Source organism: Xenopus laevis, chromosome 3L (assembly GCF_017654675.1).
Source record: "Xenopus laevis strain J_2021 chromosome 3L, Xenopus_laevis_v10.1, whole genome shotgun sequence".
Lineage (NCBI taxonomy): Eukaryota > Metazoa > Chordata > Amphibia > Anura > Pipidae > Xenopus > Xenopus laevis.
The window spans coordinates 64083585-64102311 of NC_054375.1; the positions used below are offsets into that span (position 1 = coordinate 64083585).

An 18727-nucleotide genomic window follows, 5' to 3' on the forward strand; every position below is an offset into this window, starting at 1 on the left:
AAACTGTCATTCCCTAGCTGCCATTCAAGCACAAGGAATGATGGGTTGGACTGACACAAATGCTAAGGGCAAAGTCTTCGCTTCTAACTTTTTTGGAGCAGTGATTCATATAATGCCCAGTAGCAAAATATCTGTTGCGTGACTTTTATATTATTTTTTATCAAAATTTTACAACGGACTCCATTCTGATGGAACAGGTTAACTGTACACAAGCAAAGCAGTTTGTTCTTGTAAAGGAATGACGCCAACCCCATTGCCTAAGCGAATGCACATCACTTTAATTACAAATGCACTTGAGCACTGTGTAATCCGGGCACTTGATATCCCCCTGCCAGCTAGCCTGACACAAGCACTTATCACCACCTTGAGCATGCAGTATATGTAGAATCCTTTCCCATAAAGTAAAACAGGGCTGCAGGGTTTTAACATAATTTATTGTTACTATTTTTGTTGTTCTTGCTTTCATTCTTAGTAATTTATATAAAACTCACATTCGGGAGCCCTTTACAGAGAGCATACATTATTCACATTCTGCCCAAGTGGAGCTTGCAATCTAAGGTTAAGAGCCTCAGATAGTTTAACCCCCTTAAACACACAAAAAGTTTCTGGGAAAAATGTTGCTCAAGTTAAGAATATACATAGCCATGATGTGCAGTTGTCAACCATCCAAATGCTAGAACTACAACTTCCAGATCCCTTCAGCTGTTCATATGATGCTGTGAGTTACTGCTCCCCAGCAAATCAAACTTTTTTTTTCAACAATTTAAGTTTGCCTTCATTGCCCAATTGCATAGAAATACATGTCTCTGCAAAGATTGCTACTTATTGCTCACTCAGTATTTTCAATGTGCTCGCAAGCAAATGTTATCCAAGTTGCTCTGCATAATGCTTGAATAAGCTAGAAAAGTCTTGGTGCCTGTGATAAACTTAGTGAAAATGATCCGCTTGACTCCAAGCTATGCCACCCTCTATAAGGAAAATTATACTCCACTTTTTGCTAGGACTTGTGCGGATCTTGATAAATGGACCTCCCATTCATTATCTTGGCTGGGCAGGATTGCCACGGTAAAAATGGTAACTCTTCCCAGATTGCTATATTATTTTGAGACCTTGCCTATACGTGTCCCGTTTACAATATTGAAGCAGATTCAGGCTAAATTAGTGAACTTCATATGGGCTGCTAAATCCCACAGAATATCTAAGAGGGTGCTCACGTCTCCGAGGGAGTGGGGGGGCCTGGGGGCTCCAGATATTACTAGGTACTATCTGGCTGCGCATTTAAGGCAGGCAGTGGCATGGTCGGACAGGACACACTGTGGGAAGTGGGTATCCTTGGAAAATGATACTGTTTCTCCTTTTGCCATCTCCTCTTTTTTATGGGATTCGAGGAAGTTGCTGAAAGTCAAGGACTGTGTACTGAATTCGGTAAAATTGACTGTGTCATTATGGAACTATGCTAAAGTACAGTTTAACACATTCCCAGGGCCATATCGGCTAAGCCCTCTCTGGGGCAACCCTTACTTTCCTCCTGGACTTACAGACTCTTTTGCACAGCCCTGGCGACAGGCCGGTCTAACTCAGCTCAGGGACCTTTATCACCCGCTCACCCGTAAACTGTATTCTTTTCAAGAACTTCAAGCCAAATATGAGCTTAGTAACTCGTTGTTTTACCAATATCTTCAAATTAAACATTTTGCCCTGGCAGTGGTGGGCTCTCAGGCCCCCTCGGTGCTCAGTCCTTTGGATTCGATTATGACCACTAGAGGATCCAGGAAGGGGCTTCTATCCGACATTTATGGCACCCTCAATGCCTACTCCAAACCCTCTTTTTTGAAACATGGCTATATGCTGGCCTGGGAACAGGCGCTTGGGGAAGTGATAACCCTTCCGCGATGGTCACTAATTTGGGAGAATCTCAGAAGGGCCTCGGTATGTGTGACTCACAAGGAAACCAATTATAAGATTCTTATGCAATGGTACCTGACGCCGAGTAAGCTCCACTCGTTTTACCCGACAGTATCCCCGGAGTGTTGGCGGCACTGTGGCGGTGTGGGGACTCTCTATCATGTTTTCTGGACGTGCCCTCTTATGGCACATTATTGGCAGGAAGTGCGGGACATGTTGGCTCTACTGTTTGGTACCGATATACAACGAAACCCACTTTCTTTTTTGCTCGGATCTCCACTCCCTGGGCTTAAGAAACATAGCCAAAAATTAGCTAATTTGATTTTAACTGCCTCTAGACGGGTTATAGCCCGCAACTGGAAGAAGCTTCAACCTCCCACAGCAACCGAATTGAAAACAGCTATCCAGGACATACGACGAATGGAATATATGGCGGCCTTGCATGCCTCCCGCTTACCAATTTACGAGAAAGTTTGGTCTCCTTGGGACACTTTATATCCCCCGACGACATGCTAACTTGTTCCCGGATAGGGACCCTTTTATTTTTTTTTCTTTTCTTTTTTTCAATTCACCCCCGAGCTCGGTCATTTTTGCTGTTTTTATGATGTTCCTTTATTTTCCTTCTCTTTTTCTTCTCTTTCTCTTTCTTTCCTCCTACCTGTTGTTTCGGTTCTCCTTTTCCTCTCTGTATTCATGTACGGAATGCTGACACTGTTTGCAATTATCCCGAAGAGCTTTCCCTTTATTGGGAACAGGTACACCTAGGATGCATATGATTTCTTTTCATATTATGGATGCCATGCCTTTTTATTTTATTTTATATTACTTTTTCTGTATATTGTGAAATAATGTGCTGATCTGAGGTCTATACATGTCATTGCATAGATGTTGTACAGATGAAAATGAAAACTCTATGTTGAATAAATAAAGAGTTATAAAAAAAAACTTAGTGAAAATGTATCACATAAGGAAACCAGTTATGCTTCAATATCTATTCTTAATTGCATTGTGCAGTTTTAAAAGAAGGACTAAACATCTGCTCCAAGAAAATGTCCTTCTGCCCCTGACCTCAGCATATTGGCTCAAACAGACATTACAGAAATTCCTGCAAAAGGAGGTGTTCATTATTATAGATGACTATACACAATGCTTGCAAAGTCTGACGGCGGAGCTCAGGAGGAAATGAATGTGCCTTTCAAAACATCTCTGCTACTGGCAGGGTACATGCACAACACAACCCAAATATGAAGGCAAATTCTTAAGGGCTATGGTACTTTTGGCATATTCTTCATCTGCATTTGTCAGCCAGTGGAGATACATTGGCATGGGCAGTTTGTGGCACTTCCCTCAGAGGATAATATGCCATGTAACATGAATCCTTTATATAGTTATAACCAGCCATTTCCTTCTGTCCTAGGCCTTTTATTCTGGGACATTTAGAAAGAATTGCTCCAACCCACTGATCTGATATTTATGATATTGAGTACTTCCTTCAAAAAAGATAGTCGTGAATTGACTTCTGATGAAATGTACATTCTGAACCAAATTGACAGTAAATTTGTCCACATATGGGTCCATTCTCATCAATAATTGTGTGGCCAGGCTATGAGTGGTCTCTGCAGTCTGTGCGCAGTGACATATTGTCAGCCCCAAGATGATTGCATTATGGCTCAGTTTATGTGTTTGGATCAAGATCTATTCAATTGGTGACCAGACAAATCAATGGTTCTTTACCAGCTTTCAAAATAATTGTGCACGCACTCCTGCAGCCAAGGCGGTTGAGGTTAAAACTTGAAGCTTTATTCCATCATGTTAAAAGATATGTGTCCTAACGCGTTTCGTATTAGATGATACGTAATCATAGGCACTTTACCAGCTTTACCATGTTTATTCCTGTTTAAGGAAAACGGGTGTAGGGATTAATGCAAATAATTAATTTACAAGTTGGTGCAATACAAATAAATCGGTGGATAGTAGCTAGTTACAGCTGAGTGGGTATAAATGAGCTTTGCCCTGAGGTGTGGCTTATTAAATTGTGATAGATCTGTCTGCAATTAAACTTCCTATAACAGCATGACCTATAATATATTCATGGAGCATTTATGCTCAATATCTGACTTTAATGTTCCTAGCACTATAAACCTCAGTAAGCTGAAATTACTGGAACAGTTCCCGAGGAAGCATAAATGTAAGCCAACTCTTTATTACATCTACATTTTCTTCAATTTAAGAAACAAACTGCAACCTATAATTATCAATTTCCATGGCAAATGAGTAGTGGGTTTTCTAGTGCTGTAGCTTTAGTCGGCCATTGGCTTACTGTATACATGACCTCGACAGTTTTGAGATACCGGGTTTTCATATTCGAAATTTGGATTCTTTTAGTTTTTGCGTGTTTGCCCCAAAAAGTCCAACCAGAAAAAAACTAAGTTTAGTAAATAACCCCCTATCATATGTAATCACCACAGGGATACAATCTACTACATTTTGTTCAAATTAAAGCTGGCCATAGACGCAAAGATTTTCGGACCGTGTGGAGAGTCCCGACATTTTTCATACGGCGGAGATCGGTCGTTTTGTCAATCAGACAGGTTAAAAGATTTCTGTCGGCTGAAGATAATATCTCTGCATGTATTGCCGATGATTTGTACGATCGGATCTTTGCGTCTATGGCCAGCTTAAGTCATTGCCAGGAAGTTTAAGAAGCCAGTACAAGCAGAGGAGACAGTAGGCATATGATCCAACCTAAAATAGATTCTAACGTGACTCTTGAGGATGTTAAAGGTCTGCTTTATCTGCACTGCAGACACTAGGGAAACATTTGGATTTCTTGGATGGCTGAGCCCCATAGTACTGTTGAGCTTAGCAACGATCACCAAGGTGACTATGACTGTCAAGAAATATGCAGAGGATTGTAATGTCAAAAAGTCTTGCACCTGAACATCTTGCCAAGCAAATTAAACTGTGCCAAACACTTCAAATCAGTACAAGTTATGTGTTTTTTCCTTCTATGTTTAGAATATGTTATGCTTCATTATGGTCATGGTATGACTGACTGTTTTTATCTTTGCCTCAGTGCAGTTCATTTTATAATCCTTTTTTGTTAATGTTTCTCCATATGGTTTTTGCAGAGCATAATATAAGCATAGACTCCATTTTGTCGAAATAATCCACATTTTTACAAATTATTTCCTTTTCTCTACAATAATAAAACAGTACCTTGCACTTAATCCAAAGTAAGACATAATTAATCCTTATATTAGCTTGGGTGATTTTACTATTCCATGTTATATCATTGTTTGAATTGTTATGCTAATGCAAGGCAGAATCCTATAGCAGGGTCAGTAATTGAAGCTTTAAAGAGAAATAACATGCATTTTGTTCTCTGTATCCTTATTAAACACAAAGGAGGAAACATGTAAAGCGGCCCTTTAAAATGATGCTGGCATTACTAGCCAGGTAACATATTAGGGCTGATTTCCAAATGTAAGAGTAGTGTGCTAAGTGCAAGTGACTTCTAGTCCCAAAATCTAACAATTCACAATGGAACAAGCCGAAGCATGGTTTGGATCACTCTGTGAGGTCGAGGGGGGTATGGAATTGCTCCCTGCGGCATAGGCAGTCTCTAACAGTTTTCCTTTCAATCTATGGAATTAGGTGTGTTAAAAAGAAAAAGAAAATAAATATAATTTTATATTTGAAGTTTAGATAGTGTTCAGTTAATTAGTAAGATTTAATTTTTATGTAATGCCAGCGGAATGATCTCAGGGGAGAATATTTTCCCTTTAAGCTGACATTCATCCTACAGTACACACAGAGCTGTACTTAAATACATCTGAGATTTCAATATAATGCTAAGCAGCCTGCTACTTCAGATAACCAGGGGAAAAGGATGCTGTAGTGGTTTTCCAGCTTTTCACTAAATCCAACATCTGCAATGGAAGTGGATCTAGCTTGTAATGTACCCTTAAGTGTACAGACACAAGCATCTGCTGGGGCCCTGACTACATGCAAAAGGGGGGCTGCCATTGAGCTGCCTTACAGTCTTACAATACTAACCCTTCCAAACAGCTGGTTCCTGCTATAATAGGCAAGCATTTGGCTACACTGTAGGAGGCTTCCTTGTTGTGGTTTCTATTTATGGAAAGTTGATATTGATTACTGCATGGAGGTGAAAGAAAAACATTTAAGGAGCGCAACAGATAGAGTATACAAGACTGTTCTAATCCCCCATTAAATTTTGTCTATCGGTTGTTACAACTCTGGAATGATTACTTTCAGTCTCTGAGCCTGAGGTACAAAAAGAAAAAACATCTTGTACCCAAGGTCACATTCACTTGATTTCCTGGTATTGATTATTGCTTTGTTACTCCACATTGTACAACCAGGCATCCAATCTCTCAAACCATGATGAGTTGTCAATGTGAGCGCTTTTTATGGCGGCATCCTGTAACTATACCCAGCATGTGGATGATCATTTACAGCAGAAAGCATTTTGTCTATATTGTGCACTCATACATACGCTATATTGAAACTAGTAACTGCCAAATGTATACACACTGCAAATAAAATAATTCTGATAACAGTGCCCTCTGCTCCAGAGTTATGTTGTGTTTTGCCTGATGTCCTGGCATACAAAATCTGCTTTTAAAATGGGAGTAAGTACTTTTATTCTTCTTATCCACTAAAGGCATAATAATGATTGGTGCCTTGTGAATCCAGTTCACTGCATGAAAAGGTTGTACTATTCCAACAGAATGTTATACAAAGGGAATGAATCCTGTTACATCGTTCTAACCCCTTACTGAGTCAAAAACAGGGGACGTTACATACTGGAAATGGTGTAGTACCTATGTTTCCTAATGTAAGGTCACATTATGGGAGCCAGGGACAGAATCAGGGTTAGGTTAAAGAGACATATGTCAAGGACGCAACTGGTGGGGGGTGGTATTTTGGCACATATCTCTTCTACCTAACCCTGGTAACTCTAGCGGGGTAATTATCTCCTATCCCCATGAAAATTGATGCAGAGACATAGACGTATGAGTGAGCAGGCCAAATTGGTCCATTTATCTCCTGAATACCATCTCTTGAATACTAATGTTATTTTAGTAATATTTTTAATGCATTTAATAATTTTTCATCTTTTGCATTTAAATATACAGCTGTTTAGTTTAGGGATGCTGTACCATTTCTTTTAAAATCCAGTTCTGAGAGAATTTATGTCTATCCAGGGGTGCTATGGCCATGAAGCTAGGTGACAGCCTTGCCAGACTGGAAGATTTGTCACCCGCAGGTATATCTGCAGCAATATGGGTGGCACATCTCCCGAAAATTCTTTTCCATTGGCAATGGAAAGTAAATCACAATTGGGAAAATATGCGCAGTGCTTCATTTTCCATAGTTGCCTCTTAAGGAAACTTAAAGCTATTTTAGAAAACAAAGTGCCCAACTTTGAGAAAAAAAATATAAATGAGTAATATTGAACCTGATCTGACAAATGCAGCATTCAGTAATGGTTATATTTACTAATAACTGTACAATCACTGAAAATGTTATTGTATATGGGAAGGTTGGTTAGAACTATTATCCTTATCTTAAAGGGCCCCTTTAAATTAGATTATTCAATCCTCCCAACTGCCCTAGTCCTGGATTGTTACTGAAATGTCAGACTTTCTCTTTGATCTCTGGCACTGAACAGCTAGAAAAAGATACACAGTTTCTAACTTAATTGGCTTTTGGCAGAGAACCCAGAATACAGGTGCACTTCGATACATTTGTTACAATTTAAGATAAGCAAAGAAACAATTGTAACAATTTAAGATAAGCAGGTCTCTTGGGGAAACTGACTTGCAGCCTAAAGGGCAATTCACCTTCATTAGCAAAACTGTAATAGCACATAAAAACCACAGAAATGTGTTCATACTTTCATAACCTGCCAAATTTTGTAAAATTAACATGGTAATTAGGATGTGTGTCCACATTTTTTGGCCACAATTTTTTTGCAGAGCTCCACTCTTAATTTTAAGAGCCGAAAAAGCCGTAAATTCAGCTTTTCTAGCACAGAGAGCACAGTTGCTGACCCCCCTGGACTCCTCTGTCGACATTGCGGCAGCAGCAAGAATCAGCCCAGGGTATTCCACACTCTCTGTTGTTATGCCCTACCGCAGCTTAATTTGCTGATTGGTCTGTGTGTGCAGTAAATAATTTATATATCCATTACATTCTGGCAAATAAAATGTGTTTGCCCTTTAGAAAGGCCTTGCACTGTCCTTTCTCTAACTTTGACAATTAGGATGTCTGATAGGACACCAGGCCTCAGTGACATTAGACATAATTAGTGCTGGCCTGTCATAGGAGACAAGTTAGTTGTGGCTCATTACAGTTTTTATAATGTTGCTGTCAGAACTGATCACATCATGTTTCAGATGAGTTGGTATTTAGTTACAGCTGGTGAAGTTAAACTGCAACTGTAAAATGCCGGATTTATGTAAATCAAAATATATAAACTTTGCAAAAGCTGAGTTCTTCATTTTTATTTTTTCTGTCATAATGAGGAAAGGAAACAGAAATAAGATCAGAGAAAATAAGTAGGCTCAGCACATATGTAACGTCATTATGTGGCATTATTACAGAATTCTTGCAATAAAATGTCCTTTGGTGAGGTCCAAGTATAAATTGAAGGTGTTTTGGTGCAAGTCATTGCTGATATTATTATATTGTAATTAGGTATTCATTGCTACAAACAGTGTGACGTTACTTCACATTGCATTATTAAGTGAGGCACTGCACACGGCGAAGCTCTGAAGTAATATTGTGGTGGCTTGTGGGAAACATGAATTTGTGCAAAGGTTTGTGGGAGAGTAGAACTAACTAGTTGTTTAGAAACATCTGGCTGCATATAAGCCCTTGTTAAGCAGTTAATTCACTAGTAACTTCCCTGGCAATACTGAAGTGACAAAGACACCTCTTATACATTTTCACTTTCTCTGTTTGCCCCTTTAGCACGAAAAAACCCCAGCAAAATTCATAGATGTATTAAAATAGTCATATATTGTCCTTTCATGATACACCCTTGCCTAGAACCAGAAGTTCCTGCATCCGCACAAACTAAATCTGGGCAAACAACATGAGCTCCTCTAACACAGAGAAGATGGAAGAGAGAAGACTGAGCAGGTGAAGTTAGGATCGTGGCAGGCAGTGTTTTGGGAGAGACCTATAACATGTTAGTTGCAGTTTAGGGGGAAAACAATTCAGAATTTAAATGTTACACAGTGGTATAACACCTATGAAGAAGTTTCCTTGACTGGAACGTCAAATCTGTATGTACCTGTATTCGACCCCAGCACCCTCCCAGTTTTCTGCCCCTGTGCCCCTAAAATGCTCTCATTCTTGTCTGCATATACTCTCTGTTGCCATCCAACGATGCATGCAGGTGGACAAGCAAGTGTGTAAGTAGGTGGAAGGCAGAGCCATATGTGGTAATGGAATAAAAAGTCTTTGGTTTGTCCACAGTCCCACTGATGGTACCAAATCACTCACTTTTCTTTTTGATTTCCCCTGCCATGACTCCAGCACAGTTGTCTGTAAGTAATGGTCTCCTGTAGCAGCCAGAGTGCCAGTGAAGGAGCCATAACAATTTTTGAACATAAGCTTGTGCTTCTGATTGTCTTGCATCTCCCTGAGAAAAACAACTGCTACAAAGAGGACCCCAGTGAAGCCGAGACAAGGGATTTCATTGGGGATTTAAATAATAAAACAAAAAGCAAGTCAGTGTTTTAGTACCATTTTTTCATTTTTTCAGTTGTATGAAATTGCTCTGATTCCTTTTAGCCACAGTTGCCATAGACCCAGTGGCATAACTAAAGCCATTGACTGGGCTTTTCACCCCTTCTATGCCGCTATGAGCTCCACAAGCAACAAGCAGCCCTCACTGAGGACTCTCACCCCTGCTCCCCAGTGGTATGAACGTTAGTTTAAAGGCAAATGTGTTTGATGATGTTTAACTTCATTCCTCATGATGTTCATATAAAATAACAGTAGTAGCTAAATTTGTGGATATAGATTGAAATAGCTCCATAATTGCTTAGTCAAGAGAGAGACCTACTTTGGTATTTCCCCCTATTTGCATAATCTAAGCCTAAAATTTATTAAATAGACTTGTATTTTTAGAGAACCTGCAAGAGTTTATTTCTGAATACTATTTCAGCTTTAATAGTAAGTGAGGGATAGTGGCCAGTTTGTCTTTTGGTGTCTTGATTGTGCTTTAGGGAGATCATTTGTTACTGCTCCTGCCACGTGTCTTTCCAGCTGTGCTGTTTCCAGCTGCGCAAAAAATCTACCATCTTCCCAGCCCTGTGAACTGTTAGTGACCTCACATGTGCACCAATAATGTATTCTCTAAAGATTTTACATGCATGCTTTCTATGTCTTTCAGGATGGCAGCAGAGCATATAGAAAGGCCTTCTGCCTCCAGTTTTAGACCTGTTCCTTCAGATGCTAGTCCCAATATTTTCGTAGTTACTGTTCAAAAACATATGATATTTGATCTTAAGTTGAAGGGTTGCAATTTCCATTTTTCTTGGCAGTATCGAAATGCCAGCTGGGTCATTATTATGCAGACAAACCTATCAAGATACCCTTGCAAAACAGATTCATGGAGTGCTGAGCCTGAACTTTTATTCAACCGAAGAAAAAACATACAAATCTAATTGTTTTCATATGAAGCTGATCCACATAAGACAGGGTTGCATTGTAATTTATCATATCTAGCTGTGATTAGGTGTTAGTAGCTGAATGTGTCTCGGCAAAACTATGTTTGCATGCCTTTTTTTGCAGTGCTTTATTTTTGGTGGATATATGTATATGGTAACTTGTCTTTTCACCACACCAACGTTTTTCTCCATTTATGTAGGGTTCCTTTCATTATTTTATTCTGGTTAAGCTAATTTTATTGTTGCTTTTAATTTTTTATGAGGTCATTATTGCAATAAAGTAACTAAATTGGTGTTATTTGGCGGTCCTTCTAGAAAACCCAGATGTGGTAAAAATCCCTCTGGCCCCTGCTTCCACCTTGGATTACATTTTCCACCAGTCTTGGCTTCTGAACGGTTAAGATGGAGAGATCCATTTAGCCCTCACACCTTACTTCCAGGGTGAGGCTTTGAACATCAGCAGAGAGTTTTTATTGCAGCAGATGGTCATGGCCCAACATTATTGGGTTGGCGTGCTGGGGCATGCTAACAGTCCCTGTCATTTATAAAGGGAACAGGGAGATAACTTGTTTTCGTAGCTTGACTAGTCATATGGTGAGTGATAAAAGGGTTCACTGTGAACTCTTCCATCAAAATATAATAAACCTTTCCAAGCTGAATATTAACAGTTTCCGACAGCAGTCAGATATTGTAGCTCAGCTGTTAATAAGTTTTGTTGCATATTTTATGGGATAACTCTCTGTAATGCACAGGCCACAAAAAAAAAAAATCGCTCTTTTTGGAAACCTTGTTACATTTCTATATGAGTATGGAAATTGCATGTTTATTTGATTTGAAAAATTATTCTAGTCATGGCAACAGTATTTATAGTGGTTACTTCTTTTTAGTTTTGGGAAGCATGGCATTCTAGTTCACATTCCCCACTTTTCCCTCGTACAACCATGTGAGCTACTTTATGAATAAAGGTGGCCATACACGGATAGATCCGCTCGTTTGGCGATGTCGCCAAACGAGCGGATCTCCCTCCGATATGCCCACCTTGAGGTGGGCAATATCGGGCTGATCCGATCGTGGGCCCTAGGGCCCAACGATCGGATCCTAGCGTTCGCCAAACGGGCGGTCGGATCGCGGGACCGCATCAACGAACAGATGCGGCCGCGATCCGACGGGATTTTTAACCCCATCCGATCGAGATCTGGCCGACTTTCGGCCAGATCTCGATCGGGGAAGCCCGTCGGGGGCCCCCATACACGGGCCAATAAGCTGCCGACTTGGTCTGTCGGCAGCTTTTATCGGCCCGTGTATGGCCACCTTAAGGCTGTTTAATGTTTTTTAAGTTATAAATCTCATTGTAGTTGATATTCTTGTTTGTTTTTCTATTCCTGTTCTCCAAACAACGTCGCAGACGTATTTGTCCTGGTTTTCTAAATTAGCAGGGATTATGTTTTTCAGGAGTCAGAGCTGTGTGTGTAGTGCAAAGAATATAAAAAGCCAGGCCGTAAATGTTTAAACAAAATATAGTAGAAAGCTGCTTAGATTTACATTTTATTTCAATATGCAAAAAAAAACTGTTTTTTGGGAGGAGATCCCCATAAAGCTTAAATATTGAGGCTGAAAAGGTAGCTCTATACTCTTCAAATACATTTTTGTTATTATTACCTTTTAATGGCTGTCTTTTGACTAGCTTCTACATGATCACAAAAAGGTTTGTTATTTTTTGTGGTATTGCTTTGCTGATGAGCACAATTGCTTCTCACTGTGCCAGTAGTTTTCAGATATACCCTCAGGAGATCTCCAGCAGTGCATCTTTTCATACTACTGGAACAGAAGCAGGAGGATAACCTGTCAGCCTGTCAGAATTACTCATCCACCTATTGATTCAGCTGTTCTTCTACAAGTATAGTCTGAACCATGAAGGGTGGGGGTGATTGTGTCACAGTGACATTTGGAAATCAACTCTCCACTGGGAATTCCGAGATAATACCTTTCAGGATGTAGTTAACAAAGGGGATGCATTATCATTAGTAAACACAATGTTGTTAAGCACAACAAAAATGCTGATATGAAATGATCACATACCAATGGACAAAACATTTCAAAATGCAACTAAATTAATCCTGTACTGTTGTCATAGGAATTTTCATGGTTTTTATCAAATAAAATAATTTCATTAAAATGTGTAGTCATGACTGCTTTGTGCATAGGGATCTAAAGGCTGCAGTGTTTTGATATTTTAGCACCCACCTTTAAGCAGTGTCAGCAGAATATATGGAATTGTCTCCATTTACTCATTGTGGACAGTATCCTCACAATTATAAAACACATTCATGGGGTTATCTTCTAAAACTGGAATTTATCTCATATTTGTAAATAAAGCTCAACCAAACTCCCATCCACAAATTTAACTTATTTATCAATAAAATAACTTGAAAAGTTAAAATTGATAAAATCGAGTGAAAACCCCGAATCTTACAAATTTTTCGTATTTGACACCCGAAACGGACAAAACCCAGAACAAATCACTATATCTTCAAATTGTAAAATGGACATCTCCCATTGACTTGTCCTCAAGAGGTTTGAGATGGTAGATTTTCAGATTCAGACTATAATGTTTTTTTTTTTTTTCAGATTCAGACTTTTTGCAGCTTTGGGGTATAGTAAATCTGGAAAAAGTTTTCTTCTTCCTCTTAAAATTTGAGTTTTTGACCAAAAAACCTCGACCACAAAAGAATTGAGGTTTAGTAAATAACCCCCTCAGAGTTTGAAAGCTTTGAAAGGTTTGAAAAGGCTGCATTTTATGTGCATATATGCTAAACTTGCCTACATATTTGCACTTCTAACGTTTGCATTTGGTGAACAGATGGCTTTTAACCGGTTCTGTTTCTTTTATGTGCTCTAATGGAACAGGTATGATGAGTGATATTGATGAATATTAGTTCTTGCGGGCGTGTTCAACAGTCAACTGCTGTATATAAGCGCTTGAGAACTTTCCCAGCAGCCACTAGCCTGCGTGCTATTTAAAAACTGGTAAAACATGCATGCAAGTTATAATATAAAGCTTTTGTTAGGCATAAAAAACCACAAATTTAGTTCAAATGCTTCAATACCTTCTTCATATGAAGGAATATTGTTTAGTAATTTTTTCCTTTCTTGGCTACTATGTTGCAGATTTTAAATTTGACACATTAGAAACAAGGCTTTTTATGTGTCTAATTACAGGAAAACTTTTTTACCAGATGCAGGTATTCAGAAAGAAATGGTGAAATCCTACTTTGTGCTACAAGTTATTCTTAAGTTATAGCTTGTTGATTTGATTTTGCGACCTATTGGAAAGTGAATCAATAATAGCTTGAATGGAATGGCTTCTTCATTAACCCTGGAATAGTCATTCTCTGCCGTTGCCTTAGAAACAATTATATTGATTTATCTTTGTTAATATTAGGATATAAGGTCACTAAGAACCTCATTGAGGCTTTATTGTAAAAGTGCTTATCAAAAAATATCATTGACATATAAGATATATAACAATTTTAGACATTTACAATCATTTGAAAATGTCTGAATCCACCTGTTTCCATGTGTAACTTATTTTTAATAAATAATACAGTCAATAAAGAGCTGTCATTTGAGGTAGAGGGCATTTGAAGGGTTCCCTTGATCAATTTTTTGTTTCCTTTTTTGCGAAAACTCCACTAGACACAGTTTTATAAACTGAAATTTATAAATTAAGGTTTCTGATTTAGCAGCATCTGTATAAATATAGTTTTCACGCCAACTTATTGGCTAGATATCTACACTAACTTTTAACTAGACTTGTGCCAGCTGCAGAAACAGAATGCACAACATTAGCATCACAGCTTGGACACATATAAACATTTATACATATATATTAGGGATGCACCGAATCCAGGATTCGGTTCGGGATTTGGCCTTTTTCAGCATGATTCAGAATCCTTCTGCCGGGCCGAACCAAATCCTTATTTGCATATGCAAATTAGGGGTGGATGAGAAATCTCTTTCGTGAAGGATTCGGGGGTTCAGCCGAATCTTTGTAAGAGCCCTTATATATGTAATGTCTATTTATTTTTCTTAAAAAACATTTGCTTGTGATTTATTAAGCTTAATCTCATTATGATACCTCAGAATGAATTTTTACAGAGATCATTGATTTTGTTTTATATTATTTCTGAGGCATGATGCCAAGTTGGATTTGGACTTAGAAAAAAAATATGCTAAATCAATATGCTCAGCCTGATGTTTATAACAATTAAGAATTATGGCCTAAATTAGTTTAAAGAAACGCAACAAAACAAATGAATTCTGCCTAAGGGCAGACTCTGCCTCACGGCTAGTGACAACTGGGGAAAAATTCTGCCCGTGTTTATGGCTGCTGTGCCAGAGGCCTAAGTCATTTAATGTGTTGTTTTTATAAAGGGGGGGGGGGTATTCTGCACTTGAGGTGAACACACAGGATGTGTGTTTATAATCCTTACAAGAATACAGTGATTGGACAAGGGTATGTGCATCTGATGTCTGTTTTGGTAGGGTAGGTAGCCTCTGCGCAGGTAACCATACTAAGGGTACTCATTTGGTTTCTCACAATTCTTATGCCATGCAAGCCGTAAAAAGGATTCATATTCAGTTTGGCTTTCAACAAACATTAGCAATTTTTATATATTGTTGTTACATCATTTGCTAGCTTAGACCTATTAAAAATGAATATGTAGATCTTTTAGATTGGGACTAAATCAAATATAAGGTAAAATAGTTTCACCTTTGCTAAGAGAGGGCTTCACACATACCCATGCTTTAATGTTCCCAATGTTAACCAGTTCAGTGCCATGTCTGTGCAGTTCTGGAACTAAAATAAACCTTGCATCTGTTCAGCTGAATGCAGGCAAGACATTTCCTTTTTTGATAGAATGGAGCTGTTTTTCCATGATTTATGCCTATCGCCTTGTAGTAATGAGACTAGTGTTGTATTGCAGGAAATCGAAGCAAGGGAAAGAGAATGTTTTTGTATGAAATTTATGTTATTGTACAGTGCGGAAGGAAAGCTCCGTTGGTTGTGTCTCTGTATCTAGATGTCCTTAATAAAGGCAAGAACAATTGCGTTTTGGGGAACAATAAGCAGCTACAGTAGATACAACACAGTGGAAGTTATGACAGCCGTGGCTCTGTCTGCGTATTTTATTTCTGTATGTCGCACTATACATTAGTACAGTCAAAGACATGAAAATCTTTAAATGATGCTGCTGCACAGAACTTGTTGTACAAAAACCTAATGTTATTACTAGAGGGAACGTGCACATTTGACCACAAACTTTGTGCATTATGCTGTAGCATATTGAATAGGGATACATAAAATTAAATTGTTGGTATATCTGCACAAAAGATTTGGCCAAACCCAATTTGCGTGTGCATATTAATATCACAGATCAGAAAATGGTTTCAGCTTAGAACAAATTCAGGCAAGCGGAATCATGGACGCAGTATTCAGTGCACCCCTAATATTGATCAAAGACTAAAGTCATGTCAGTCTCCTAAAACCCTGAATGGTTTACTGTATGAATTATTGGTGTTTCTTTTGTCATAAAAAGCTTTTCTGCTTTGAAGGCAAAATATGATAACCAGCTATAAAAGCAAGGTGCTGGTAATCAAAGGTTATTCTCAAACTCCAAATTACTGAATGTGCAAAAATTCCCAACTGCAGATGCCAAAAAAAAGGTTAAAATATATTTTACAAGAAAGGCCATTTGCTGTGGATTGCACACGTGTATTTTGCTGTGCATAAAGGCAGACAGAACCCTGGTAGATTACATCGGAACACAACTGAAAACATTCATATCCTGCTGAGCTGTTCATTAAATTCTCAGTGTGTGTCCCTATTGTATCTTTCAATGCAAATTATAATTTCAAGATCTGTGCAAAGGGAACAGTTTGTGACTTTTATATTTCCCTAGATATAAAAGGATCTAATGGATAAAATTAGATGAATTGTGGGTGTATTTGGTACACCTGAATTCTTCAGGAAATACAGAATTCATTAAGTAATTTTCTATTTAATTATTTTGCAAAAATGAAGTTAAAAGTTGAAGTAGAAGGCTTATTACACAACATGAATGACCACTGGTCTTTGTGGTGAGCTTTTAAAACACTGCTTTGAACAGTTATACCAGAGTTTATTGTCCAAAACACAAAACCCATTGGCTGATGGCAGCTTGATAGCTGACTTGCGTCTTGTTTGGGGGGGGGGGTGGTCCAGGCTAGAGAGGATTTATTTTAATTATGCAGGGTTTTCAGAGACTGGTGTTTGAAGCCAATCAAATACATCTTCACAGTTGTGTGTGTTGCTAGCTTCTGCTATATCCAGCTGGTTGGAAACCCCAAAGTTCAGCCTGTATGGTCAGCTTTAAACAACAGTGTATGTGTTAATGGCCAGTTCCTTATATTTGCTTATAAAGGATGATTTTGCTTGGACTTTAGGATTTGTGAAAAAGTATGTTTATTTGATGAGTTTGAGTGGTCATTCCAGATGGAGTAACATTATACAAATCAACTTTATGGGATTGTACTTTTTATATTATGCTCAAAACAGCAATGTGTCCAAAGGAATTGTACACAAACACTTGGAATTGCTTTTATATGTGTAAAAGTTGCATACATTTATGCACCTTGTGCTCTGAATGTGAGTTCACATCAATGTGTGCAAAATTCACAGTGCAAAATAAATGTTACCCCCATAAAACTGTGCATTAGTGATAAGCTCATGAAAGAACAGAATAAAATGGATGTATATTCAGGTTTTTGGATGGTGTTTTAAATGCTTATTTCTCCATTTCCTTTTTGAGAGGAAACATTGCATCCCATGCATTTTCATTTTTGGAAGGTTATAGAAGCAATTTTTACATGGCCTAGTTTCTTTTCATGGTATTTATTCATATGTTAATATTGCATCTTATAGTTTGATATTTTGTTTCTTTCTGTCCTATAATTTGAAATGATTGGTTAGGATGCTAGGAAGCACCTGCAACCCAATAGTCAATGTAGCAGAGATAATGCTATAGAGACAGCCAATGAGCTTTTCATTGCACTTTCAGTTTGAAATGTACTTTATTTCTCAAATGTGAACAGAACTTTAATGCAATATCCATCATAAATGCTCTAAATACTAATTACCACATACAAATGATGTGCCAGTTGGCATAAGAATCTTATTTCACAGGCCTCTACAGATATGATCTGTTCACAGAACCTGTGTCCAACATTGACAGAACTTGCTCTCTCTTGTTAGAAGCACATGATTACAGAATAGCTCACTTATATTAAAGTTTAATAACAGCTGCGTGCAAGTCGAGAAGCTTTATTTATACTGTTAACCACAGATCGACTTTTAGTACTTATTTCTCGATAGAGATATAGAGAGAGAGACTAATAGGAGTCATAGCTTTGATCTAATTGTTTTTCTCCAAAATAAAGTGCCCGAACTTAGGAATGCTTAAAAAAAAATATTTATGCATACTCTATCACAGATCCTTTTAATAAAATAATTATTACAAAAGAAATCATTTCATTCTAATCTGAATCGGCCTGGCCCCCCTGCAAAACAATCTTCAGAGGGGCCCAGCGCAGTCCGATCCCCATCCTCTCGCCCACTTCCTGCCTCTGCCCACTCTCTGACTCAACCCGCCCACTTCTCTCCGTGCCGAATTGCGTTCCAATACCCCAGCCGCAGGTATGAGAGCTGCTGAGGAAGGGAGGGTTTGTTAGCTATAACGGGCCCCCATGTTCTTCAGGCCCCCTTATGACTGCTGGGTCTGCTTCCTCTATAGTTATGCCACTGATCTGGAAATTTATAATAAATGTTTAATATTATTAGCCCCATCAAGATAACCCTCTGCAGCTTTTTGTGTAACTTAAAGGCAGCCTTAATGCCATTACTAATTAATCCACTATGGGGGAGTGCACATTGCCATATATTATACTGTTCAGCTTCTCAAAGTAAATTTTTTTTTTCCCTTTTATGCAGAATATTTGAAATTTTTGTGTTTTAGCGGTTTCCACATAAAACTCCTTCCATAAGTATTGGTTTTAGTGTTTTTTGGCAA

At 38.4% G+C, this 18727-nt stretch overlaps 1 protein-coding gene across 5 annotated transcripts in view; it reads left to right on the forward strand.

Moving 5' to 3' along the window:
- The window catches only part of LOC108711074 (SLIT-ROBO Rho GTPase-activating protein 1), a 106531-nt gene that overhangs the window by 24582 nt on the left and 63222 nt on the right, over window positions 1-18727 (forward strand). The window lies entirely within an intron of this gene.